The sequence below is a fragment of the Pygoscelis adeliae genome, unplaced genomic scaffold, assembly GCF_000699105.1.
Source record: "Pygoscelis adeliae isolate BGI_AS28 unplaced genomic scaffold, ASM69910v1 Scaffold178, whole genome shotgun sequence".
NCBI lineage: Eukaryota > Metazoa > Chordata > Aves > Sphenisciformes > Spheniscidae > Pygoscelis > Pygoscelis adeliae.
The window spans coordinates 1,093,844-1,120,727 of NW_008825323.1; positions in this window are offsets into that span (position 1 = coordinate 1,093,844).

Sequence of the window (26,884 nt, forward strand, 5' to 3'; positions counted from 1 at the left end):
CATTACCTTCATATGGAAAATGGTGATTTTTTTTTTTTTTAAATAGCTAACAAGTACACAGCATTTGCAAGCTCTAAGAACAGCCCTTAGCCACAGTGCAACATCACTTATTATAACATCAAACATTAATTGTCTTTCATGTCTTTAGCCATGAGACTAAAACCTGAAAGCTGAACATGGTCTAACAGCTGAAAGCTCTGTGTACAAAATTTTGCTCAGGAAAGACAATCTTCACTGTTTCCATTGAAAATATGAATCTTTGCTATCCTGATATAGCATAATTCTTGTACTATCCCAGTGTAACCACCATTTCCATGCAAACAATCAGCCAATACAAGGTAGAAGATTTGCAAAGTAGTATAAAGACAAGCCATCAGTAATGCAAGCATGGAAAAAAAAAGCCAGCTTAAACTAATAAATAGTTTTGCTCCTAATAATTGACCTAGAAGTTGACATCTAATTTTGAGGGAAGAGATAATACAATGTAAAAGACCATATTCTAAAGTAAATAATATTTGAGCACTTTCTAGAAGCAAACTTCTTTATGACAGATGTATCTCTGGGAGCCATATTTGCCAATGGTTAGGGTAATCTCTTGGATTTATGGGTTGAAGCCAACACTTTCTGGGCTGTAAAGAGAGCCTAGGACCCACTTCTTCCACCTGAGCATAAGACACAAGACAGAAATGGGGACAACATCAGTGTTTGTTCAGCACCATGAAGGACTGAGTTGTTCGGCCTACTCTCCCAGACCCATTAGGTGTGCTTTTCTTATTTCCAATTTATGGACCATTTCCTAGGTCATGAGGCACCGACCAAACACAGGGTTTAGTCAGTGCCTCACAACCTAGGGTTTGCATGACCTCTCAGCAATAGATAGGAATGGCTTTCACAAAACCTTCTGAATGAGTGTATTCAAGAATCACTTAATCTAAGTGTGGATATGCAATTCCAAAATTCCATGTTTTAACTTAACTTTGAAATGCTGTATAACCACATTGCTAGCTCAAGCACAAAGATGACTGTCTTTCTTTTTTCTTTCTTTTTTCTTTTTTTTTTTCTTTTTTTCTTCTTTTTTTTTTTCCCCTCCAGTCTCAAGGAAGACCAAGGGATTTCAGAAACACAGACTAGGAATTAATGTGGGGCTCCTTGCCCACTAATGGCAATGGCAGCTCTGTTTTTTCCAGGTTGCAACATACCTGTCTGTTTTTCTACAGACAGAACTTCCACAGGTGACAGGTAAAAGTCAGGTAGGCAAGCAATGCTGTTTTAAGTGACAGCACATAAGCATTAAATAATACTCCATCCCTAGAAGCCCGACTAAATCTTTATGATCATTCAATCATAGAATCATTTAGGTTGGAAAAGACCTTTAAGACCAAGTCCAACCGTTAACCTAGCACTGCCAAGTCCACCCCTAAACCATGTCCCTAAGCACCACATCTACACGTCTTCTAAACACCTCCAGGGATGGTGACTCAATCACTTTCCTGGGCAGCCTGTTCCAATGCTTGACAACCCTTTTGGTGAAGAAATATTTCCTAATATCCCATCTAAACCTCCCCTGGTGCAACTTGAGGCTGTTTCCTCTTGTCCTATCGCTTGTTACTTGGGAGAAGAGACCGACCCCCACCTCGCTACAACCTCCTTTCAGGGAGTTGTGAAAAGCGGTAAGGTCTCCCCTCAGCCTCCTTTTCTCCAGGTTAACAACCTCAGTTCCCTAAAACAGAATAAGAGTAAAAACAAACAGGTGTTAAGAGTGCTACCACAAAAATTAATAGAGAAGCTAGTTTGCAATTACAGTTCATTTCCTCAGACGTTTTCCAAATGCAGACCTCTAAACCAATGGACATTAGAATTATTTCAGATTTAAATCAGTTTAGCTTTCAGGGTAAAGCTGTCAACCATGTTGTTAGTCAGCCTTAGTAGGCTGCCGGGGTGGAAATTAAAAAAAGGAGGGTGGGGAATGGAGGGATGTGAAGAAAGAGAAATTTTGGAGTATCAGTTCTCCTGTCTACACCAGTCCTTTCCTCAGTTCTTCCTAGTTAAAAAGCTGCTTCCCAGAGACAACAAGGGTATGAGATGTGAAAGACATTGTATTGAGTGATAGAATATGTGCATTTTTAATTTTTTTTTTAAACTCTGTTAGTTAGGAGGGGCAAGCGTGACCCTTGTGTCAAGTCTGGTCTGCATCTGGAGCATTTTGCAACGGTCAAAGAGAAGGACTGTTTCTCTCAGGACAGTGCTGCTCTGTCCACGCTTCTCCAGCTCCCACACCATGGCTGCAGTCCTCTGCACCCTACTCAACAGCTGCCAAATGCATTCGGGACCCTCTTGCCTGCAGAAGGACAAGGTTTTCCCCTTCACAATGAGCTTTGCCTGAAGGATCTGATTTTTCTAAAAACAAGCCTAATTATTTTAAAATAATTTTTGTTGTTGTTGTTGTTAATTACTTGTTTTAAGGAAGGCAGCAGACTGGAAGGCGGTGACCTACTCGCGGATGCTGAGATCATTTAAAATTGTACAACGCAGGCAGTATGGCCAAACCCAGACATTCCAAACTCATGAATCAAGCCCCATAAACCATGAGATAGTCTTGAAACAATGATCTTTAAAAAAAAATAATGAATGTTGGGTTCTCTCCACTGCCTTCTGGCTTTGTCATCTTTTAAGGTACACATGAGATTAAATTTTCAAATTTTCCTCATCAAACATGAGGACCTTAATCTTCTTTTTTTTTTTTCTAAAGGAAAGCTGAGGTTGTTAAAATACTACATGATACACGGAACTTTGGTCTTTCCCAGGCACTTTAACAAGACTTACACATTTTATATTCTAGCTGTGCTTTAATTAAAACCAGTTACTTTCTTTTGTTTGAAATAGCTCAAACAATTCAGCACTTAAAAAAAAGAAAGGAAAGAAAATAGAAGAAAGAAGCTATCTGGATGGTTTTCTAATAGTGGGTGTAAATCCAGTCGTAATCAAGATTTATTTGTACAAACCATTTCAGTGGGAAAACAGAGCCTCCAAAGTGTGCATTCAATTAAGTATCATACCAAACCTTTGTTATCCTTGTTTTAGACCTGGCTAGTGTCTATGTACATTGTTAGTCAAACATAACAATATCATAATCATAAATAATTCTTATTTTTTATGAAAAGCTGACTCCAGTCTAAACCATTGGGGCTCTGCATTTCTATTGGTTCTTGTAACAGCCTGAAAGCAAAAGCAACTTTATTATTACAGATTAAATTGTAGTCAAATATTAACTTATGAACTCTCTTCTGACTTCACAAGATTGTGCGGCATTTTTGCCTGTTATCTGAAATCCTTAATAATGCATTAGAAGACCGAAATTTCAGAAGAATTTGTTTGAGATTTCTTCTTTGGCTTCATCTGCAGTTCTCAATGAGCAATGCATCATCCAAACACATTATAGAAATTAGAGTCTGCATTCCATTACGCATTCAGACATTTATAGCAGAATGATAAACCTGTCTGTACCTCAGAGAGTTGGCTTTATAAATCAAGGCGTCCTGTAAAAAGATTACATTCCTATTTGAAATTATTGGGGTTCTATATCTTCTTTCCATAACAAGTTACAATATACATCAGAAAAGGAAAGGAGAATGGAATTAAAGTGGGGGGGAAATGATGTTTTATTAGAGGCAAAATGTGTTACTATTTTATTTTGATTTTCTGAAAGAAAGCTGAGATTCTAGAGTTTTAGGTTTGAACGCTTCACTATTCTGGAACTTATACAAAAAAACCCTGATCTCTCAATCTATTTTTGAATCTTATCTGCTTCTGTAGTACCAGAAAACCTCATAAGTCTTTCATGTATTTATCATCACTGAACTCCTCGGAGGGAGGAAAATACTGTTATCACTATTTTAGAGATCAGATGTTAAAGCACAACTCCTCAGGTCTCGCAGGCGAGCTCTGACAGAGCAGGGGATTGATCCAGTGTCTCCCAACCCCCAGGTCATGCAAGGCATAGAGGAATGGGAAGAACAGTCACAGGAGCATCCCTTCTCAGGAAGCAGGACACAAGAGTTCAGGACACACTCCCTGCACCCCTTAGCAATAGGAAGGGACTTGGATAGAACATTGCCTGGCCCGGGGGTCCCGGAGGCACCATAGCACAGTGCATCTGGGTGCCATGCAATCTGTCCTGCAGGTAAGATGCTCCTGTTGAGCTCAGGATTTTAGCTGTGTTAGTAAATGCAATGAGAAATTAGTCTGCTAACATATGCGGAGAGCAGAAATTTGAGCTCAGAGGGCACTCACTCATGACCTTTCTTATGTCTTCTTCCACCGCACATCGAACGTCCCCCTCAAGCCACACCTTGACTTTCCTGAGATGTCTGTCTTGCAAATTATGGTCAAGACAACGGCGATGGTCACACAAGTCTAGGTGAATAGAAGTGCAGCAAGGTAATATTTTACCTGAAAAGAAATAGGTTTTCTGTACAAAGTCAAACAAGCATAACAACCTATAAAAAACATTTGGTGTACATTAAGTTAAGAAGCAGATATACATGGCATGGTTTCTTGGGATAAGGCACTTTCTAGCAATGATGTGGAATAAGAAATATTAAGAAATATAGGAAATTAGGGAATATAGGAAATAGGATGGAGAATGTGACAGTATCTATTATTTTCTCCTTACACATGTTAGTACTTGACTTTGTTTAATTTATAAGTCAGTGAATTTGATAACTCTTCCTCGGCAGACCTCAATTTTCACTGAGAAACTACCTAAAACCACATCATTAATTGTATTCTGGGCATATGCAATAATGGAAAGGGAAAAAATGGATTTCAGGATGGAGGTGCATGAAAATAGTTATTTTGGAGGTAGGAGAATGTCTGAAGTCACCTGGGTTACTGGTTAACACTGAAATGGACATGTGAACTGACAAACTTTCTCAGCTTTGTTATTTAAAATTTTGCATCTGAATTTCAGAGCTCAGAAAAACCACACTATGAAACACTCAACTAAATTAAAAAAGTCCTGTTCTCCTAGGTCCAATCATTTAGTCCAGTGAATGGCCTGAAATCCTATTAAGGCAGTAGAGTTAGGTCTTCTGGGTCTTGAATTTATGCCACAAGTGATACCCACAGCGACTTCAGCATCTACACATTGACTTCATTTAAGCCACAGTCACTTATCATCTATGTATTATTTTTATTTTATTCACTGATTTGAACAGAGCTCTTTAAGGTTCTCAGAAATGCCTCTTGAGAACTGCAGGTTACATCCACCCTAAACTAATTGAAAGGCTCCATGGATCTGAAAACCACCAAAGGACACCGGTGTGTTCACATGACACAAGACCCTGGCCTGGAAAAATAAAAGTTTTTCACATGTATGTAAATGCAACCATCCTTCCTCTTTCTTTTTTTTTTTTTTTCCCCCTCCCTGGAAATAAAATCTGGTTCCCTGGTTTCACTGTGAAACAACATTTTCGCATTCTTTATTTTTCTACCTAGAAGCAAAGGTTTCATGCACTGTCCTTAATCTTCTCAAAACTTGAACAACTTGTTCATTGCCTGGCACTTAGATATTCCATGTTAAATGTAAGCTATTTACTAGTCTATCATTGAAAACCTACCAGAAAGCTAAGTCTGTTAAGTTAATTTGATCAAGAAAATTTATCCCACATTGTTCACTTAATCTGGGATTTAGACTCAGGAAGTCATGGAAGTAAAATCTGCAAGATGAATCCTATTTTACAATCAATAATCCTTACTCTTTCCTAGTTCGTTACAATTAGAGATGTAGCACAATGTAGATAAGGACTCAGGAAGTTTAACATATACAGTATTGATTCCTTTTTGTGCTTGTTTTTTATTTTATTTTTACATTATAAAATACTCCCAAGAGATGCAAACAAAGCCTAAGGAGGTCAGACGTAGATGCTGTACCAGCACTACAGAACAAAATGATTCAGTGTATGCAATCTTAAAACCATAACCATTAATCTTTTGATGGAGTGCATCTCTGAGTGTGGACTCATAAAGTATATAATAAAACACAGATATGCCACCACAATTGAAGTCAAGTCCTGCCTTTGCTCAGCCATGTGACTTACAACAGCAGCAGAAGAGCACAGGAATGAGCAGAGGGTAAACTCTAGGGGAGCAAATGACCAAATCACTTTATGCTCTTAGCCCTTAAATTCCTTAAACATTCTGAGTTTTGCGGGTCAGACTATAGAACCACGTCTTCTATAGTGATGCTGTATCTTCGTTGACCGTCATTCTCCACTGTCAAGCTGTCAGAGAGTTTCACTGTCTAAAAACTTCAAAAAAATTTAATTGTTTGAGTGAAACTCTTACAAACCATGTGTTTGTATTTGGGAATATTTCAGAATGGGGTTAGCCCTATCTGAGATGGGGCTAGTGAAAAAATTACCTCATTTTGTTTTGCTTTTCATCAAAGAAATCACCAATGTGTCTTCTCTGAAAAGTTCAAATTAATAAATTTCTAAGGACTGTAGTTGAAGTTTGACAAAGGTTGGCATGTGAATCACGTGTGTGGCTTTGGCTGTTTCTGGGAAAGTGTACCCAAATTTAGACAAAATCACAAGCCTATTTTACAGCTCACAGCTGCAAAGGAATTCTGTGGAAGCTGTTTGAACTGCTGTGCAAAACTAAGGCAACTAAAATAGCAGAAAACAGCATATCTGACTGGGTATCTCTTTGCCCCATATTTGTGTGTGGGATTATTAGTTATAGCTTTTTATCCCCTTTTTTCATGAAGCAGTGATGAGACCCACACAAGAGAATGTTAAAAAGTAAATAACACTGTTTTCACAGCAAAGCTTTAAGCAAAACAGAGGGTGACATATTGAAGAAAGAAAACAAAATATCAGATACCTCATCATTAATCACCAACCATCCTAGGCACTAAATGAGGTAGTCATCTTTGAAAAGACTAGGATGCGATCATATAATTTAAGACTGATTAATAAAGCGTGGGCATCTTTTTTCTGCTATTTCCTTACTTCCAAGTGCCTCGCTTTGTGATCTTATCAATGTAGTCTCAGTGACAATTGCGTTGTAGTCATAGCAAGCAAAGGTGATAAGAAAAGCTGGATTTCTGGGAAGATCATGCATTTCAGCAGAAAATGTTTGGGGAGGCATGCCTACAAACTTTGTTTCTCTGATGCTCCTCAACATGGTATGAGTCGTGTGTGTGTGTATCTAATATATAAATAATATAAGAAAGACACGGTTCATGTGTGAGAGAAAAATCCCATTGAACTATAACATTCCCAGATGTTATTTTTCTAGTACAGTGTATATGCAGAGAGTAGCTTCCCCTTAAATAGCTTGCAAACCTCTTAGTGCTGTTCACTGTACTCGTTGTTTCAGAGCCACCAGAAACCAGCCAGAGCAGCAATATGTATATAACTAGGCCTTGCATGTTTGTATATTTTTAGTAAACATAGTTATTTGGTACCCAGCTGTGCCCCTGTGGTTTTTTCATATTGTTTTTGTTGTTTAAAGATCAAAAAGCACAGGCATATACTGTACATTGTAAAGAAAGGAAATGAGGAGGCAAAACTTAGATAATTTAAAAATCTCTCTGGCACCTGTCCAAAACACAAAATACAACTCTAGAGATATCCTTGAATATTACATTATGTACCTTGTGCAGAGCCAGGATCTCTGCACTGTTTGGTTTACATTACTCAAACTTCCAAATAGTGAAATTCTCTTAGTACTGGCTTCCACAACCTCATTATCTTTTGTACCATCAGCTACAAGGGCCTCAAAGAAGCAATTTTAACTTTCAAATGTGACTAATGTAACCATTTAACTCTAAAAGGCCTTTTGTTTCATGTCTGAATGTGAAGATGTTTTTCTTCTAATCTTTTTTCCTTGACAATAATGTGAACTGTTTCATAGACTGTTGAGAACTTTGTCTCAGTGAGAGGTTATTACTGATTTCTCCATTTACTCTGTGGGATCTTAAATCACATAAAAGTATCTCACAAAGGAAGAAAAAAAAAACTTTATAAAGCTGGAAGGTGATTGAGATGTGTAAAGGTAATATCGGTGTGAATTTCTCTTCATTTGAGCAAAATGGCAGGAGCAAGAAAGTTGTTCTGTGTAGTGACAGCCCAAAACTGGGGAGGTCCTAACCAAGGTGTTAATGGTACAGTGAAACCTCAGTGGAGTTAAGCCATAAGATTCAAAGAGCTTGATGGGGACCGATAGCAAACACAATAGACTGGAGAACAGCTGGTTGCAAGAGGAAAGCAAGCCAGGCAAATGTATAAGAAACAGTTATGAGCTTAGCTTAGGGGAGAGGTCATCTTTGCATACAGTGTCCTGGAAAGGCCAACTCAGATTTATGATCAAGGCAATTTTTTATTGTTTGATTCTACTGTGTACCAAAAGAGATTTTTAGACCAAGAAATACCTTCTTCCTCTGTCTTAATTTTGGGGTTTTTTTGTAATGGAAACAACATTTCAGATCTTGAAATCTTAGTTATCACTTGAGCCAAACAGAACAATATTGCGATGTTTGAGTTCTGGAATTATCCTAAGGGAAGTATGTACTTTCAACACAGATCTGTAGGTTTCATATCCAGCCCTTTGAATCTTCTGAGACTTATCTTTTAAACAAATACAATCACCCCAAGAAAGTGAATCCTTATGCAGCAAAATATCCAGTTACTTCTCTGTGTGCTCCACCTGAAGAAACGCTTCTGGATGTGGGCATGCAAAGTGCTTTTACTGTCATATTCACCTCCGTCAGACCGTAAATAAAGCGTGTGGGTATGTGTCGATGTACTTCCCTAGAAAATACAAATGCCACAAGTATTATAGATTATCGTACATGGATCCTGGCAAAGTGTTTGTAGATCAAGATTTTTTCCCAAGTGAAGTCTCAGAGCAAAAACATGCCCCCAAGATGCACGTGAGGTCCCTGTTGACAACAAAGGGACCTGAAGGCACACACATCCAAAGGCAAGGTCTGGACCACAGTCATGCCACAGGAGAAACTCTGACACTGAAACTGGGTTTATTTAAGTTTATAAAAACACTGAGCAAGATATCAAAGTACAGTACAAGCATGCAGGGAGAGAGGGAGATGTGTGAAATAGGCTGTGGAGCAAGCGCTCTGGAAGAAAGATGCAAAGTGACATGTTAGAAAAGCAAACATCTGGCATACATGGAAACAAAGGTTGTCTGGATAAAATGAAAAAGCAGTCACTCAAAAGTGACTGGAGGATTATGCATAAACTGGTTTTTGAAATTCAAATGAGAGGGCAGTAATTGAAATCCTAAAAAGTAAAGGAAGCTTTTAAGAAACTGAATTCTAGGTAGGTCAAAATAGGCACTGATGGAGCCGAGTTGTCTGGTTTTTAATTTAGAAGTCTACATAGAGAAGAAAAATGAATGGAAACTCACGTTCGTTTAAATCACACTGTTTCTAGATACCTCCATGAACAATATAGACACATCTCAATGGCAGTTGTATTTCTTTAGATATCTATCACTTTCTAATATAGATATTAAACTAAAGAAAGAAAAAAACCCTCATATTTACTTTGAATTCCACAGAATATAAATTGTCTTACTTGAAATGTTGAAAATTATTTAGAGGATGTGTGTGTGTGTAATGAAGACTGATGGACGGATATATGTGCATGTTAATAGATATCTATGAGTTTGTACCTACAGTGGTTGTAAAACAGAATTTTAAATTCTGTCTCACAGTAACATTTGAATAATATATGTAAGAATACATGGCTTTTCTGAAATACCAATGTTAGTAGTACATTGAGTCTTTTGTCTCGAGCAGATGACTCCTGTGCAGAACATCCATGAAGTACTCAGCATTATTGCTGTGAGAGTTCATGCATGAACTAATTTTTAATCATTTTCTTCCCAATCCCCTTTCCAGGGAATGAGTGTCCACATTCAAAAAATTCTTCATCGCTGCCATCGGTGGTCTACCAGGGAAAGCTGCCCTGCTGCTGCCTTCGTCTCTCGACTGAGGAGCTTTAGAGTTACTGCTGCATGACCTGCAGCCCACCCCACAGGGCTGGCCCAACCATCCCAGGAAAGGCGCAGCACAAAATCAGCCAGCAACACATATTTATGGTTTTAAGGAGAAGCGGAGGGAAGGCCAAGGGCTTTGGAAAGAAAGTTTCACCTTCACCCGCAGCCCTTTGCCTGTTCCCCTCCTCCACATCCCCACCGCTGCTCTACACTGACGCTGCGAGTGCAGACTGCCTCCAGCATCCGCAAAGCAAATGCTTTGCAACCCCTACCCAAGTATTTCCACAGCCAAGCACAGCGTGGATGGCTGTTTATTTAATGAAAGGGAAACACATTGATGCCTTCTTCCCCAGGTCTTTGCTCCTCCCTGGTTCAATTCCCGTTTAATTGCAGGCGACAGGAGCGGGTCCAGGGTCAGTGCTAATGAAGAAGCTGAGACCCCGCCTGTGTTACATCCCACGTTGGGACCAAGTCTCCATGTCCCCTGATGTGGTGGCATCGCTCCATGCCACGCACCCCGGGCAGGGAGAGGACCCAGTCTCTGCACCACCCAGCACGGGCATTTGGGAGACTGGAGCAAGTGTGGTGCACGGTGCCCTGGCTGGGGGGCATGCAGCCCCATCGCACCTCCCACCCTCCAGCCCCCAACTCCGGCCTCTGCCCTGAAGAAACAACTGAAGAGAAAAAGCACTCTAATGCCAAAAGTGAAAGAAAAGCCTCAAACTAAAAGGGATCGATTTTTTTTTTCCATGAGACATTTTGTTTTCAGACAGAAATGCCTTTTCAGCTAAAGAGACAAAAACATAGCCTTTTTTTTCAAAGAAATGCTATCTCTCAGACAAAACTTGAAAATAGAAAAATGTTTCTACAAATACTTTCATAGAAAAAATATCCTCATGAGCTCTACTGACGGCAGTTTCAGTGGGTTTATTCCCTAATTTCTTTTCAGGCAACACTCTCCTTGACCTTACTGTTGAGTAAAGTTTCAAGATCTGACCTTCAAAGTTTCATTTTGGCCCCACCACAAGGAGTATGCATAGATTGTTTCATTCATGCACACAAAAAATTCATTATGAAAGATTAATTTTTCAAATTAATCCCCCAACAGCTACAAGTGTTTATAGGCTGAAAAACAATAATCTGTTTCAATATAATCTCACGTACTGAAGAAAAGAAATACATTGTTTCCATCTCTCAATTAAAATGTTCACTTGAAGTGAACAGTTACCTTGTAGGTAATTCTCCTTAATCTCATTGCTCGAATAAAGCCAAATATATTTGCTTGCCTATAGTAAAAAATTCCACAACCTACTCTATACAGCAACCTACATAAAATCATAAGAACAGTTATTTAGTACAGAAGGTTGCAGTTAACACTACCCTTATCATATATTTGTTTTGAACTTCCCTATGGGCTCTTTGTAAAGATCAATTGATTCATTGTTTTAAGACTTTTATCTTTTTAACAGTTATTTCCTAATACAGTATCTCACTTAATGTCCCACATTTTCTCGAACCACCTTACAATAAAAAGTCTTCCTTTAATCATTTCAGACATTTTAGCAGGCAATCATTTATGTATATATGTATGTATGTATGTATGTTAGCAATTAAGGGTACCTTTAATATTAACCTAATCAAGCTCCAGTTTGTGGTTAAGTAATCATCACTTTTGCTTCAGTGAGATACTACCTTTTATATATTTTACTTAACATATATACATATATACATAAAATAAAGTATAATAAAGGGCAGGAAAAGGTTTCTCGGGTTGTATTTTCTCCTTGTTTTCCTAAATGTATTTTCAAACTGTGAAACAAGAAACAACTACACTCATAGCCTGTCTGTACTTGAGACTAAATAAGCATGTATGTTGTTTATTTTCTCAAGCCTCCTTTTCAGTAACACTTGTTCCAAATGTTAAATGAAATAATGTATTTTAGGAAGCTGCTGATGACTGCACACTAGTTTCTGCAGGAAAAATCTCCCTGAAAACTATTTAGACCAAGAGTAATTTAATGGTCAGCAGACAGAGCAGAGCACAAAATAAAAACATGCTACGTCCACAGCAGTGAGGACCTGAACTGGGACATCAGGAGGAATATTGAAATTACACCTCTCCAGTGATGAGTTCCACCAAATAACTGCAAAACCCTGCGGGTGCATGCACTGGTGGAGGTTGCTCTGTTGACCACCGCTGGGACCGCTGCTGAGTACCGGAGTAGGGGAAGCGGGAAGATCTGTGACACGAGGGATGCTCTTACTGGTAGGGGGAAAATAATCTGCAAAAGTTACTGAGTTATGGGGAGTCATGGCCAGCTTTCTGATTTGCCTGGCAGACAGGTTTTATCGTAGAGGTGGTTCTTCAGGGTGCTGGACCCGATTAGTGTATTTCACCTGGAAGTTGGAGAGAAGATGGGTGTCTTACTGCAAAAGTCCTGCAGGGAATTCTCAGTTTGTTCACATTTCTCTGTGCACCTTCTTGAGACGACAGCAACCCTCCTCAGTCGTTGGATTTAGCGTTCAAAATAGCCTCTGAGGCCCTCCCCAGATACACGATCAGCTGTCTGAAGGAAGGTTTATTGGCAAACAACACCTCCGCAACCAAAAATCTTCCTATAGAAGGAAATTGGTCATTCCATAAATGAAAAAAAGTCATTTATTTCTTCCTTAAAATAATTAGAGGACAGAGCAGGGAGCAGAGAGACACTTTAAAAGGACAGCATTATTTCGTCATATAGACAATCACCTTGCTTTAATGCAATTTAGAAATTTCTGGTATTGGACAGATAAATTAGGAAGATAAATTACTGGTGACAGAGACAGTATCAGAGAGAATCTAAGGACTGTGGCATGTGTGTTTTATCTCTGTGAACACAGATTTTAATACCTTGTGTTTTATTTCTGTACAAAAGGAGGCTAGGTTACTCTTGCCTAGTAGACATAATTGTCTTTTATAAAAGAGAAAAATGTATGAATTCTGAGGGAAATGTAATATCTTTTGACATAGTTTTAGACCACCCACATGGCAAGCTATGGAAGCCAATAATCTTAAGCCAAAATACGTTTAAATCACTGAACAAAGCTTTTGCCTTTTTACACATCTTGCATTGCCTAATAAAAACAACATGAGCTGGTTGTGAACTATTTAGAATTTTTGAACCCACTCTTTTGTCCGGTCTATGATGCAGTTATTATTTTTCCTAATATAAAATCAATTTTCAGTAAAAATATACAATCAAATGTATTCCGAAAACAGGCCTCCAATTTAGAAGGGAAAAGAATGTAATCTATTTTTAGTGCCACATGTCTTTTAGTACCTGGTATGAGGTCAAAATCTGCTCTGATGCAAAGGATTGATAAAAGAAAAGGATGCAGGGGTATATATACTTTTTATTGCAACCTGTTTTTTTCTTTACCTAAAAATCAGAATTACTGTTGACCTGACCCTCACCATACTTAGCGCTGATTTTAGAGATTACTGCTGGAAGAGAAGTCTCACAGCACTTCACAGCACTTAGTTTATTCTTAAGGGTTGAAAAGGGCATGGCCCATGTAAGGTAATTACCATCCATTCCCATTCATGGATGGCCCCTAGCAAGGGGACCCGTTAGTAACTTGGGAGGTGATTTCGAGACCAGTTTCCCTCAGACAAGGATGGTTCTCAGCCACAACCCCCTAAAGCATTGGAAAAGGTTACCCTGAATTCAAATGGGCTTTTGATCGGCTTCCTAGGTAGCAAAGAGAAAGCGTCAACAAAAGAGGCTTTATTTGTGAATTTGAAGATTTTTGCAAAAACAGACACAAAACCTGGATGACAAACATTTGCATTTATCCAAAAAGCTCTGAATACGACCCCTTTAATTAGACCCGTCATCAGATGTAGTACCTTTATCTGCGGGGAGTCCCACTGGCTTCAGCAGAACCATTAGTGGAAGAAGCAGTCAGCAGCTCCATACAGATAGGGATTACAAAACCTAGTGTTTTATTTCTCTGCATTAACTGTTTTCTCTGTATTGCCTAGGGAATATTTACACCCTTTAGAGCAGGGAACTACAGGCGTTAAGGAAAGCAAAGTTTTCCTTTTATCCCTCTTTTGTTCCTGCTATAAGTAATACCGATAGTAACAAAAATATTTCCAAAACAATGTTCCAACCCTGTACCTGAGGTTATTCTGGAAAATGCTTTTGCTTGCCAGAGCTGTGGCTTTACATAAGGTAAGGAGCCCTGTGCTCTCTGCACTTTCTCCGGTAACAATGCTTTGATTCAGCCAGCCACCAGCTTGAGTTGAAAACAGTGATTAAGCTTGGCTTAAGTTGTGAGAATCATATCAAATCTCCTTAAGTTCAGTCCAAACAGTGGAATGAAAACATATCTTTTCCTTTAATAAAAAAATTATGAGCTTTTTAAATGGAGCTTAAAACAAGTGGTCTGAATTAAGTTTCAGTTGTGACCTCAGGTATTGCTCTTTTTCCTTGTAAAGCCTGGGATTTGCAAGTTATTTGGCTAAAATTTCAGTGCAAGCTTGAATAAACCAGATTGTTTAACTCATATTTTTGCACAAGATGAAAAAAAAAAGAGTTAAGTGTGAAGGTAAGAGGCAGAGGAGAGGTATGAGGAGCAGCAGCTGACCTCAAGTGTTTTGTCCTTCTCTTCAGGTTGATTATTTTAGCACAAATGAGAGAACTACTCATATATAAGGAAAAGAATTTATGTGCTGGAACAGCATGTCTATCTGACATGGGTGTAATTCAGTTTTCCGTGACTCTTCTAGCAATGGAAATGAAAGTACCAGGCAGGACAAGTTCCCGGACACTATCAATGTTGTGCAGGAGTAGGGTATCTAAACCTAACCCGGGTTCAAACGCTTGGTCAGGTGCTGGGAGCTCATCATCCGTCCCTCGTTTGCACAGAAGAGAGCAGACTGCCTCGCCCAGGGTATCCATGCCTGAAATGCCACCCAGAATGAGCCCAGCAGTTTCTGGGAATGACAGCTTGCTGCTGAAGATGATAAGGACCGCGGGATCTGTTTCACTGCCTGTGGAGCAGCGTCCAGCCGCACATGGGACATTGCTTCTGCAAGAGGGGAGGGAGGTGACCGGGTGGTGCAAGTGTGGAGGTGGCCCTGCCATGCTGTCGATGCACTGGAGCCAGAGAGCCCAGGCAGGGGCTTGTTAGGGTAGCCCCCCCTCACAAGAGAGGCTGCTTGATCTTTAGTGGAAATAACTGTAAATGAAGAAATGTCTCAATCAAGGCAGGTTTTTTAAAGCTGGTCTTCTGCTTCCCCTGCTTCTCCTTTCTGTCCTCCCCTGACATGAGGAGGAGCTTCCTTCACTTTGTTTTACCCCTTGATTACCTGGAGGCTTGATTCACGGTATTCACAGCAAAATTACTTAATTGCAAGATATCTACATTTTCATGGGACAGTTACCATTTTGATGGTTCCTATCTTCTAATACTTTTTAATTATATCAGCATGGTTTTGACCCTAACAGTAGAGGCAGAAACACTTTGCGTGCACTGACAAAAACTAGCTCAGCTTAGCTCACCTCTGTGTGATGGAAGACACATGCCTTTGCTGCTAAGGATTCATACAGTGTTTGCAGAAACACAGGCTCAAGCCTGCAAAGCTCTTCAGCTTTACCTCTGAACAGTTAAGCGTTTTACTGGGGCTACTTGCATTAACCTGATAATGTGCTTAAACGCTTTGCTAGTATGAGGTTTTTAGGTATATACATGTGTGCGGTTCCTCTATAGAGTAAGTCTATACCACTGCTAAGGCTGGTGTGTTACTTTTAAAACACTGGCAGCAGAAGGACCCAAAAAAGGCTCTTTGCTGTAGACTGCACCAATTGCATAGCCACAGAGGAGCTTCATGGCATGGCAGTCTTTGGTGCCATTTACACACGTGCTACCTGAAAGTGCATGCCTTTGCCCCCGACGTGCCAGGGCATCAGGGTGGAGGAGCCAAATGTGGCTCTATTTTTCATGCCACGTGTGTCCATGCATAAAGAGTCCAGCACAGCTAGAAGACCCAACAAGAGGTAGGGTGAAGTGGTGACACTGCCACCATGGGACCATACACTGGGCAGGTTTGCTGGGAGGATCAGGAGGAAAATCTTCTCCAGCTATACCCTGACTGAGTTTTCACTCATTTTATTACCAAAATGTATGGCTGTGTGTCTAGAAATCTGAAGCAAAACTAATGCTGATCTATGGAGAGACTAAAGGCTGCTTTGAAGTCTCATCAAGTCGTAGGGAAAAGGTCTCTTTAATTTCAGTCTACATGAGAATTTGCTCATAGAAGTTTCACTAAGACAGAACAAGCTTAATTCTCTCAGGTCCAAAGGAATGTACCTGTCTGCAAAGTAATATCTAATGGTAGAGCTTTTAACGTTGAAAACATCCCACCTGATTTCAGCATTTAAGGGTCTGCATCCCAAAGGAGACAAATCCCCAGGTGCAAGAAGTTGATCTAAGGCAACAGCAGCTCTTCGAAGTTTAACAATGAGCAATTTTCATTATTTCAATCAAACCACCCCCCTCCCCCTGGTCCACCGTGTGAGAATCTGGAGACCGTTCATAAATACAGATTCCCCTTTCCCAAATTTAATCTGCTGTTTTTTAAACAACAAGAGTGAAAATGTTGCATTTGTGTGCGTTCCCATGAGCTCACAGAGGTTCAAAGCATTTCACCAGCACATTGTAGTTTTTACTTATTACTTTACATTTTTAAAGTAGGACAATGCAACGCTGGAAATGGTGAGGTTTTAGGGTAGAGATCTGTTGAAAAAAGATTTTAATATGGTAAAATCAATCTAAAATCTGTACTAGGCAGGCAAGTGGCAGGGGATAACATGAGCAAAGGGAATAAAAAGAGCTCTGAAGAGCCCATACCAGTTGCTAATACTTAATCTCTTTAAATAATGAATTAGCTGCTCATATCTACTGTCGCTGCTAAGAGAAAGCACTTTCTTTGTGAAGTGAAGTAAAGCTTGAATACCCATGAATTATTCAATATAAAGTGTGCCAGTTAAAATGCCTTGATATTGGAAGTCAAGTGTAAGATTATCTTTTGTCTGTCAGAAAGCATCTCTCCCATGTTACTGAGACTTGAGGGGGTGGAAAAAGGGGCCAACCAGTGCGCAAACACATCAAGAAAAATAAGGGAGGTATTGTAGTAACACACAGAACCATTTCTACTTATGGATGAGCTTCAGTCATATGCAGGAATTGTTCTTTTGGGCTTTATTCTGCTTACTGTTTCTGTTCTCCTTTGCCTCCATGATCGCTCCATCGTCTGTGACTCCGAGGAAATCACTCGTGATGCAGCGATGCTGCTCCAAGGTTTTTTCCAGCAGAGACAGTATCAGCTATTGATCTGTCAGCCTTTGCTGACATGGAGAAATAGATTTCCTTACTTAGGTTTCTAACAGCTTCCAGAGCTGAATAATGACCTTTCCACTGTATCAGAATGTGTAATCTAGAAGAATGCGCCTTGCAGGAGAGTCTGGCACAGAAAATGACTGTTTCTCAGGAAGGTTTAGGTCATCTAGCCCTGGGGTATGACACGGGCTTTCCAAAGGGCCAGATAATCAGCTGCTATTTTTCGTCCTTCTGGTTTTTTTGTGTTCCCTCTTCATACAATCTATATTGTTGGTGGCACCTCCAGATATCTCAAATATTCCTTTTATTTTATTTTATTTTAATTTATGTTATATCTGTGTTTTGAATGGATTCCAATTAATTTTTTTTTTTTTTATGATTGCAGTTGAGTTCAAAATATCATGAAGCCCTGAAGCTGCAGAGAAAAGCAGGTTGGTGTTTTAGAAGACTTTTTTTTTTTTTAGTCCCTCTTTTTCATCCTTCCCCCTCAAATTATCCCAACACTTATATTCTCTCTACCTCACCAGTGCCTCCATGGTGCCTTTTGATTTTACGAGTACATGGTTTGTGTTTGGTGATTTTTCAGGTGCAGTACTGCAACATTAGCAACTAACCCACAGATGTAGCATCCAAAATACTAGTCAACAATCTGGACAATCAAAATGGGCTGTATACAGATTACCACTTAAAAATGCCTAATTTAAGCATCCTTACTCTTCTCTTCATCAACTACACTGGCAGCCAGGATCTAGTAGCTCTGAACAGAGGTTAATCTGGGTGGGTCATCATGATACTGAACTGGGATGCTATCATAGATGTGACAATCACACTGAACATCTATAAGTGGCTTGCATGTAGTCCAGTGTAACACTGAACACCAAGTTGAGATGACTTAATCATTTCTGGAATACTTTAATTGCCATTATTGTCCATGATCTAGTTTTAATTTATATTGACAGAAGAGTTTATCCAAGCCTAAGACCTCTCAGAAATTCAACCTTGGACTTTGAGGTGAGGTTGGAGAAGAGAAAAGGTATCTCGTGTCTCTGGATCACTGATAACACTCTGTGGAGGACTGTGCTAGTACGCCCAAGGGTGATGTCTGAGGGCTATCACTTCCCTAATCATCAACTGGGGGGAATAAAAAAAAAAAAGTGAAACAGAACATTGAAAAGTATCCCAAACTGTAACAAATGTCATTAAAGGGATTAGACTTTGAATTGATTTACTCAAACTGAAGAGAGATAGAAGAGTTAGTTACTGTATACTTTTCAGGTACAATTTCGAACTGTTCTTTCTCTGTATTTAAATAAGATTGCTAGCACTATTGATCAGCCCAAGTTTGGATAAATTCCTCAATACATAAAAGTGATTTACCTCTTTGTCTTAGCAGAACCATTCAACCCAGACCTCTTCCATCCATTTTCATGTTTATGTTGAAACCTGAAGAGCTAGACTTCATAGCCAGACCCAGGCCAGGCCAGAGAAAAAGCTTGTGATTGTCTTTCTATTTCATCTGTGCTGCCCATGCATTAATAAGGAAAGCTATAGTTTCAAACATTTACTATTTCTATGTTCTTGGCCACCTTCTTATATGTTGGGTGCTATTCAATTTCCCTTTTAACAGACATTAGTCAAAGTGAGCAAAGTTAGACTAGCTCTCTTTTCTACACCCTCAAATGTACCCCAGGGACAACAAAATCTGAATCAGCTCACGAGATGAAAGGGAAAACAAAGAAACAAAATCAGATTCCAGAACTTTTTGTCTGGACAAATACAGTTGCATGATTACATGGTTTGAAGGTATTTTGTCAGAATTTTTTCTTAATGAAGTATTGATATATAATTAATATAAAGAAATATAACCTTAGCAAGAAGAATCAGAATTGGAAAAATTGCATTAAATCCCCTGTTTTGAAGGGAGATAGTTGCATGATGTCTTTAAAATATGGCTTGCAATGTCCTTATTCAACAGATTAAGAATATACAACATGTTGCATGACAAATCAAGGCACAGTCTTTAGACTCATTTAAGATTGATGTTTAGCAACAAATGAAAACCATTTACCATTCTCCCCAGAGAAATTTTGGAATGAAAGATTAATTATCCATATTATTGTGAAAGCTTGATCCAGAAAAACTCTCTTGGTTTACATCTTTTGTTCCAGAAATTAATTTAAATGTCTTGAAAAGATTGCTCAGAATTTATATGGTGCCTTTCCTCATTAAAATCCATGGATATAAATTTCACAGTATTTAAAAGTACACAGATTTTAGCAGGGAAAAATTAGAGGCCTGTGGCCTTCTAAATGTCAGGGACCAGATTATGGTCTCAGTTGTATGTATCTAATTCTTGCTGAAATGAATAGAAATCCCACATATACACTGTCTTCATAATCAGAACCAATTGTTTTTCTGTTTGCGCGATTCAGCCTGGATGAATGAGAAAACATAGGAAACCAGGCATCATGGGGCAATATCATTCTTTGGTTCTCGAAGTGGGCAGCACGCTGGGTCTGACTTCACTCATTTGTGGTTTTAACACGCTTTTTATTAGACCTTCCATATTTTTACAATGAGAAGGACCTCCATAATTTCATATAACTCACAACTTTACATGTGTCGAACTATTACAATTTTTTGGTTTTCTTGCTGAATAACAGATTTTCCTTAGCTAACTTAAGTGAATATGCTTTTGTGCCTTTAATACTACAAAAGCAGAGAATAGGCCCGTACACACTTGAGTCCGTTACCATGACGTTTGGGACAGGGTATGGTTTGTTTCGGGTGTGTGGCATGCCTGAAATTTCACCCCAGAGTGCCTCCAACCTGCACTGCAGACTTTGCTTCTAAGAAACTCACAATCTATTTGCAGTATAGGGTTTCTTGTTTTGGTTTTGGGGTTGTTGGGGGTTTTTTTTATTTTTTTACAAACCGACAACTGTTCCTGACTATTTACACACTGTGCAATATGTATGTCTGTTAGAACGACCTAGTTCTTGCAGAATAATGCCAGATGTCCTGTGCTCAAAAATACCTACACTAATGCTACAACCACCACTATCACTGTTTGTTTATATAGTAATCAGCTGTCACGCTGCCTTTTTATATCAGTGTTTGTATTGTTTTGGAATGAGGTCTAGAAGAAATAGAGGAAAGCACAAAATTTAATTGGGCCACACGCATCTTTGTAGAAAAAATTCTGAAAAAATACAGTTTTCAAAGTACTAAAGCACTTTGATATCTGCTGTACCTGCTAAAGAGGCCAGATGATATACTTTTAAGATGCTGTGTGAACAGTTAAGGACCCTACTTCGCAATGGAGATTTGAAACATTTTTTTTTTTTCCTTAGGCAGGGTCAAAGGTTAGATTTCTGTTTTTTCCCTGATACTTTTTCTTTGTAGGCAAAGCTTAGATAATTGCACATCCACCTAGGGGCAGCCAGGAGTTGTTCAGATCTGCATTTTAGCCAGACTTTTTCTCTGTCGGCTGATCTGGCTGACTGACACATCTCTATTGACTCCTGAGCTGTACACTTAACATTTAGAAGAAATCTTTCAACAAAAAAGTTTACTGGAATGGGTCCACAAACAGATTTAATTTGAAAATAAATATTTTGGTTGGAAGAATACAACATGGGACAAAAATGTTCTTTTGCCCCTCTCTAAAAAAGCACTTGGACTTCTTAACCCAGATTCACTCTTCAAAATATCTTCTAGACATAAAAATCTCAAGAATTAGATAATAGTCTTGAGTGCTTCTTGTGCTGGCATGGAAACTCAAGACCTGTTGGTTACTAAAATGTTCCACTAATATTTAAAAAAAAGTGCCTCTCACAGCTAAAGGAGTGTCTGTCATACCTGTTAGCCCTCATCTGTAGTCCATACCCAAATAAAAGACCACATCTGTAAAGCTTGTTCACCCTGAGGAAAATTCTTGTTTTGCTAACATTTAAGATACTACTGTTGTCTTTTCCATTGGTCTATGGATAAATGTAAAATGCTCCTGTGTAAGTCTAGTTTGCTGTAAGTACAGCAGATTGGACTTCTTACCCCATTCAGCAAAGATGGGGACATACGAAAGAGAGAGGGGTGGAAAAATGTGACCTGCATTGAGAAAGCCAGCCTTCAGAATCAGACAGAGCAGAAAAATGTTGCACAAAAAGAACTGACTCTTTTCTTATCTACAGCAGAGTAATGGCACTGCTTTCAGTGGAGCTTTATTCATTATTTTGGGGGGATCACATTATGAGCTCACTCAAAAAGCTGACAATTTTCCTCCTCCTTCCTTCCTTCCTTCCTTCCTTCCTTCCTTCCTTCCTTCCTTCCTTCCTTCCTTCCTTCCTTCCTTCCTTCCTATCTTTCTTGCTATCTTTCTCTCTTCCCCTTCCCCCATCTCCCTGTCTCACTTTCTTCTTCTTCTGTCTTTCAAAAAGCAACATATTAAACCAGTAAATCAAGGAGGAGACAGTAAACATGCCCACTCCACATAGTAAATAGCTATTTTGACCAACCAGCTGCTGGCAGGTATAAAATCTGAGACAGCTGGTTAGCCAACTCCTTAGGGCTAACTGCTCTAAAAATCACTTCTTTTCTTTTCCTTCTTTTTTTTTTTTTTTTTCTTTTTCACAGCATATATCCAGATACAGAATCTCTGAGCTAATTATCAGGGCTGGGATTCTCAACTTAATCATCACTACCGATTCCCTGGAGTACAGTGGCATCTAAGAGCTAACCCCTGCCATGCTGAATCACAGCCACACAGGTGAAGAGCAAAAACCCACTGAGATTTTCAACACAGGAATCCTGTACACATATATAATAAAATCCTGTACTTTACAATTGAAGTGTAAACTAGGAGACACTAGCTGATGAAATGCAATTAAAAGTTAAAGGATGAATGTTATAGATTATTAGTTTAACAAGGCTTCAGGGAAGAGAGAGTCCATCTGTCTGCTTTGTCTAAAAGCAATTCTGCGGTGGGCTATCTGTAAGAATTAACTCATGCCATGTTCTCCATGAATGCAGAAAGGTGGAAAGATAAATAATCCGTTGACTAAGTAGCTGTAACTTTGCACAAAGCATTCAGCTTCTGGTTAAATTAAGAGCAGAGAAAGGTAGATTGCAGAATTATTTCTCTCCATCATCCTCATTAAATTTCATTTCAACAGGGAATGGTGTCACTGCTGCTTTAGTTATCTATTATGAATTCAACCCGAAATTCAGCTTGAGTACTCTCTGTATGTTACTGCCTGTACTTGCAGGTATACAGAATGGAGTGCAGTTATGTGACGCCAATAAATGGCAGGCTTAATTGTTTTGTAATTATTCCATGAAATCATTTATTTTGCATGAATAAACACAGATGCTTATATTCTCTGCTGGTGTAAATCGAACTCATTCCACTGACACCAGTGGAGGTGCGCTAATTTACACCAGCTGGAAATTTGGCCTGATTATTTAAGGACCTGAGCTATTTGGCAAACACTCAATAGGCACAACTGAATTGTGAAGTTTCCTTTTAGGGCATTTCGGCAGTAAATTACATTTTATACAGAAACTTCAGCTATCTGGATGTAAAATCTTCCTGGATAACTGCGGTAAATTAGTTGGTCTGTCAGATGCATGTTATTTGCTACACCACTTGCAGATGTTCAGTCCTATGTGAGATTTCCTTGATGCAAGTGCCTGTAACAAGGACATATTTATCACACTTACAGCTGTCTAACCTTTAACTAACGCTGCTTAGATGGAAGACACTTCTTTACAAGAAATCTAAACTATGTTATTGGTTTTTTGTTAAGGTTTGGGTATTATCAGCAGCATTGGCAGCTTACAACATTATTGTTCGTAGTGCACTGATTGGTGTGTTGTTTAAGGCTGCAGTTTCTGGAGTTATGAAAATATGTGAGAATTTATGCTTAACTTTTTAAGCCTAAACATCTTCCCAGTGTGCATCATGGAACAAAAAATTAAGAAAATGTCCTGAATGGACATGGAAAGTTCAAACCCACTCATTTAAGAAACTTAGCCCCAGACATTTTCTCTCCTTCATCTCACTATAGTTACAACAATTTCATAATTTTGGTGCACCTTACATACTGCTTGATTTGTGACTTTGGCAGCACTGCAGTAATACACTCTGTTTTTCACAAAATTATAGTGGAAGATACAAACCTTCTGCCAAGAAACCATGGTGTAACTTAGTGAAATTTCAGACTAAGTGGAGCAGCCATACATACATTGGCAGGATCTTGTACATCTAAACAGAAGATCGTGAAATAAATGAAAGTTTAAAGAACATGAACGGGACAAAGGAGCTCTGAATTTTATTCTCAATACTGCCACAATCACCCTTATTCTCCTTCTGTTTCCCTTTCTCTGGCCAAAAATTAAGAAAAGCAATATTTCTTCATCACTGTTAATTTGTTCAGTTTTGGAGAATCCTCCAGAATGGGGTCAGTCGTACTAAGTGTCACAATAACTGCAAGAAGTATATAATAGCCCTGTAACCTCAAAACCAACAGTTTCTCTGTATGTCTTTAGGACATAAACCTCTTAATTCTCACTGTTGTGTAACAAACTTGTCCTCAACTGTTGCTAGATGAAATTCTATAGCCAGACAGAATTCTGCAGCAGTCAGATTAAACTACAGGAACACTTGGTTAAATAGCTTTCTAACTGGGGGGGAAAAAAAAAAATCAGGTTTATTCCATGATTTCAGTAATCAGTGCAGCGTGTTGTGCTAAATAGTCAGAGGGAAAACCTTGGATAGATTATACTAATTTTTCTGGTATACTAGCTCTCTGTAGCAGCATGGTCCTCCATATTATAAGCAGAGATGTATTTTATTTGGTTTCATTCCATCTGCTGGAGAAGGATCAGTTCCCTACTTGCATTTCCCTTAGAAACAACAGGGGAGGGGAGGTGTCAGCATTATTTTCATCTCTTTTTCCTTCCTCGGCACATACAAACAGTTTAAAGGTTTTGTTCCAAATTACCCTTGGACTAGGGGGAATCTGACTTGCCAACTTTTTTCCGCTGCATGGTGTTATACCATAGCTGATGAGCAACCAGAGACCATCTTTAAAGGACTATCTCCTGCAGATTATTCTGATCCAACCTCAGACAAACTGTAGTAATGGGAGCCAACTTCTCTAACCATATAGACCATATTTTGAAATATTTATGTATATTTATATGAAGTCAAACATCTCAGGAGGTTCTCAAGAGCCCTTTGTCAAGTGCTTCTGAAATTCTGTCTGTGCAATCATTCCTACCTTGACTGACTAAATACCTTTACAAAAATCAGATCCCTGATGTCCATTAATGGACAGTGCCAAAGGTGGACGCTTTACTATCTGTTTGGTTCCTCATTCGTGTGCCTCTTCAGCACAAAGCTGATCTGGGGAGGTTTCCTGGTGATGTTGGTGCTGTTACCTGCACAATTGCGTGCACCTATATTACAGTGCACGGGCTGTCCTTACCCTCATTACTTCATGCAAATGTTATTGAATTCAGAGAATGTGTTGGTGATGAAGAGGTCTCCTTGGGGGATTCACATGAGCTTGGAAACAGGCTTATCCATTTAAACATCTTCCAACTACGTTATGATCTTAAGCTTATGTCTTTTAATGGATTTTCTAACCAAAATATGATGAACACTCAGAATTTGACATCAGACACCCATGATACGAAAACTGCATTTCTTCACAGCCTTAGTAAAGTGAATTCTAGCACATATCTTTTAGCTACCTGTTTCTAAAAACCAGTTACAGTTTGCAGTAGCCTCCCATTGGAAGAATAACCTGCTTTGTTTCCTTCTGAAGAAAGCCAATTGCAGCTCCAGTGTCCAGGTTGCAAGGATGGACAAAGATTAACATGTGCCCTGCCGAGGCACATTCCCTTTGGGGAAATCCATCTTCAGGTCCTCTGCACCAAGATGCTGCTGCACCACAGCGCAACGGGGCTCTTTTCACGCCTGTCAAGTCAAGATGTCCTGAAGCATTAGCTTTCCGTACGGCAGGGCACTATGCCAAGGTTTCACAGCTGGATTTGGGAACAACTTTTCTCTAGCCTTTTTGCATGTTTGCAGTGCAGCCTTTTAAGCATGGACAAACTGCTCCTGCTTTTCCTTTGTTTTCACAGTGGAGTGTGCCAGCAGTCATCTCCTTTCCCGCAAAGCCTGCTAATATTTTATACCCCTTTGCTGCAACTTTGCTTAGGAATGTCTCACAAAACCTTGTAGGAACAAGCAGGTTTGTAGGTACAACTCCACTGCAGACTGCTACTATTTCGTTTCAACCAGCTCTCGTTGTAAAGGCAATTAAACTCAGTCACAAAACGCATGCCTGGCTCTGATGTATTGTCTTTCTTCCCACTTAATTTGCCTTAAGCAAGCTAGTAATGGGTATCATTTAAATCCCCTAACAAGCACAAGGTAATATGTTTGAGGTAGCTCACTTTGAGCTTTATTAAGGAGCTGTGGCCTCTTCCAACTCGTTCGAGTCATTGCCATCTCTCAAAACTGCAAAGGAGAGTGTGCCGGAGGGTTCAGATGAGAAAGGAGGGTGGCTTCGGGGCACAGAGGTAGCAGACGTGTATTGGAGGGCCTTCAACTGTCAGGAAAAGTGGGAAAGGTTGAGAGCAAGGAATAGCAAATCCTGAGAGCTGGGACCCTGTGGGCAGATAAGGTGCGTGCAGGACCTTGTGGGACTTCAGCTGATTCTCAAAGAATCACTTAAACTTTTGGATAATCACCTGAAACTTGCTTCTGCTAATATCACTGGCACCATTTTTCTGCTCCCTTGTCTAGCTACAAAATGTCATGTTGTTCTTGTAGACATAATTATCTAATTGTTATTTGAATCCTCCTAAACCCTTTTGCTGTTCGTTAGCAAGTTACCAGCGAGGCTAATGACATCAAGAAAATTGCTCTGAAAGGAGTTGCCTGTATACTGTGATGTATCATAAATATAGATGAATGCAAAGTAAGATGCTAGGCATAAAATGCAAATGAACAGGCAATGAGATTCAGTTGCTCACCAGAGATTCAGATCTTGATGGAGAAGCCTCTGTAGGGCTACCAAGCAAAAAACAGGCTTATGTTTCAACTCCCCAGCTGCTGCTGAGTAGGGACCGCAACCTGTCATAGAGCACTAATTGAACAGGATGCTGCTGGAAGGAAATATGTGTCAGTGCCAGTCCCCCAGTGAAAAGCCATAAGGCAGATTCATGGAGGAGCAACGCACAAAGAACAGCTTGGGCCAAAGTGTAGCCTCGAATGCAAAAAAGTCAGGAGGGTAAGCAGCCACGGGAGAGCTCTCCTGTGGCTGAGAGAAGTAAAAGAAGGTTAAAATGCCCCAAAGATTTAAATGGCCTCTGTGAGAGAAGTGGCAGAAAGACCACTGAAGGGGATGAACAGCTGTCATGGGAGGCAGTAACTCAGCACAATACAACTTTATTTCACTTT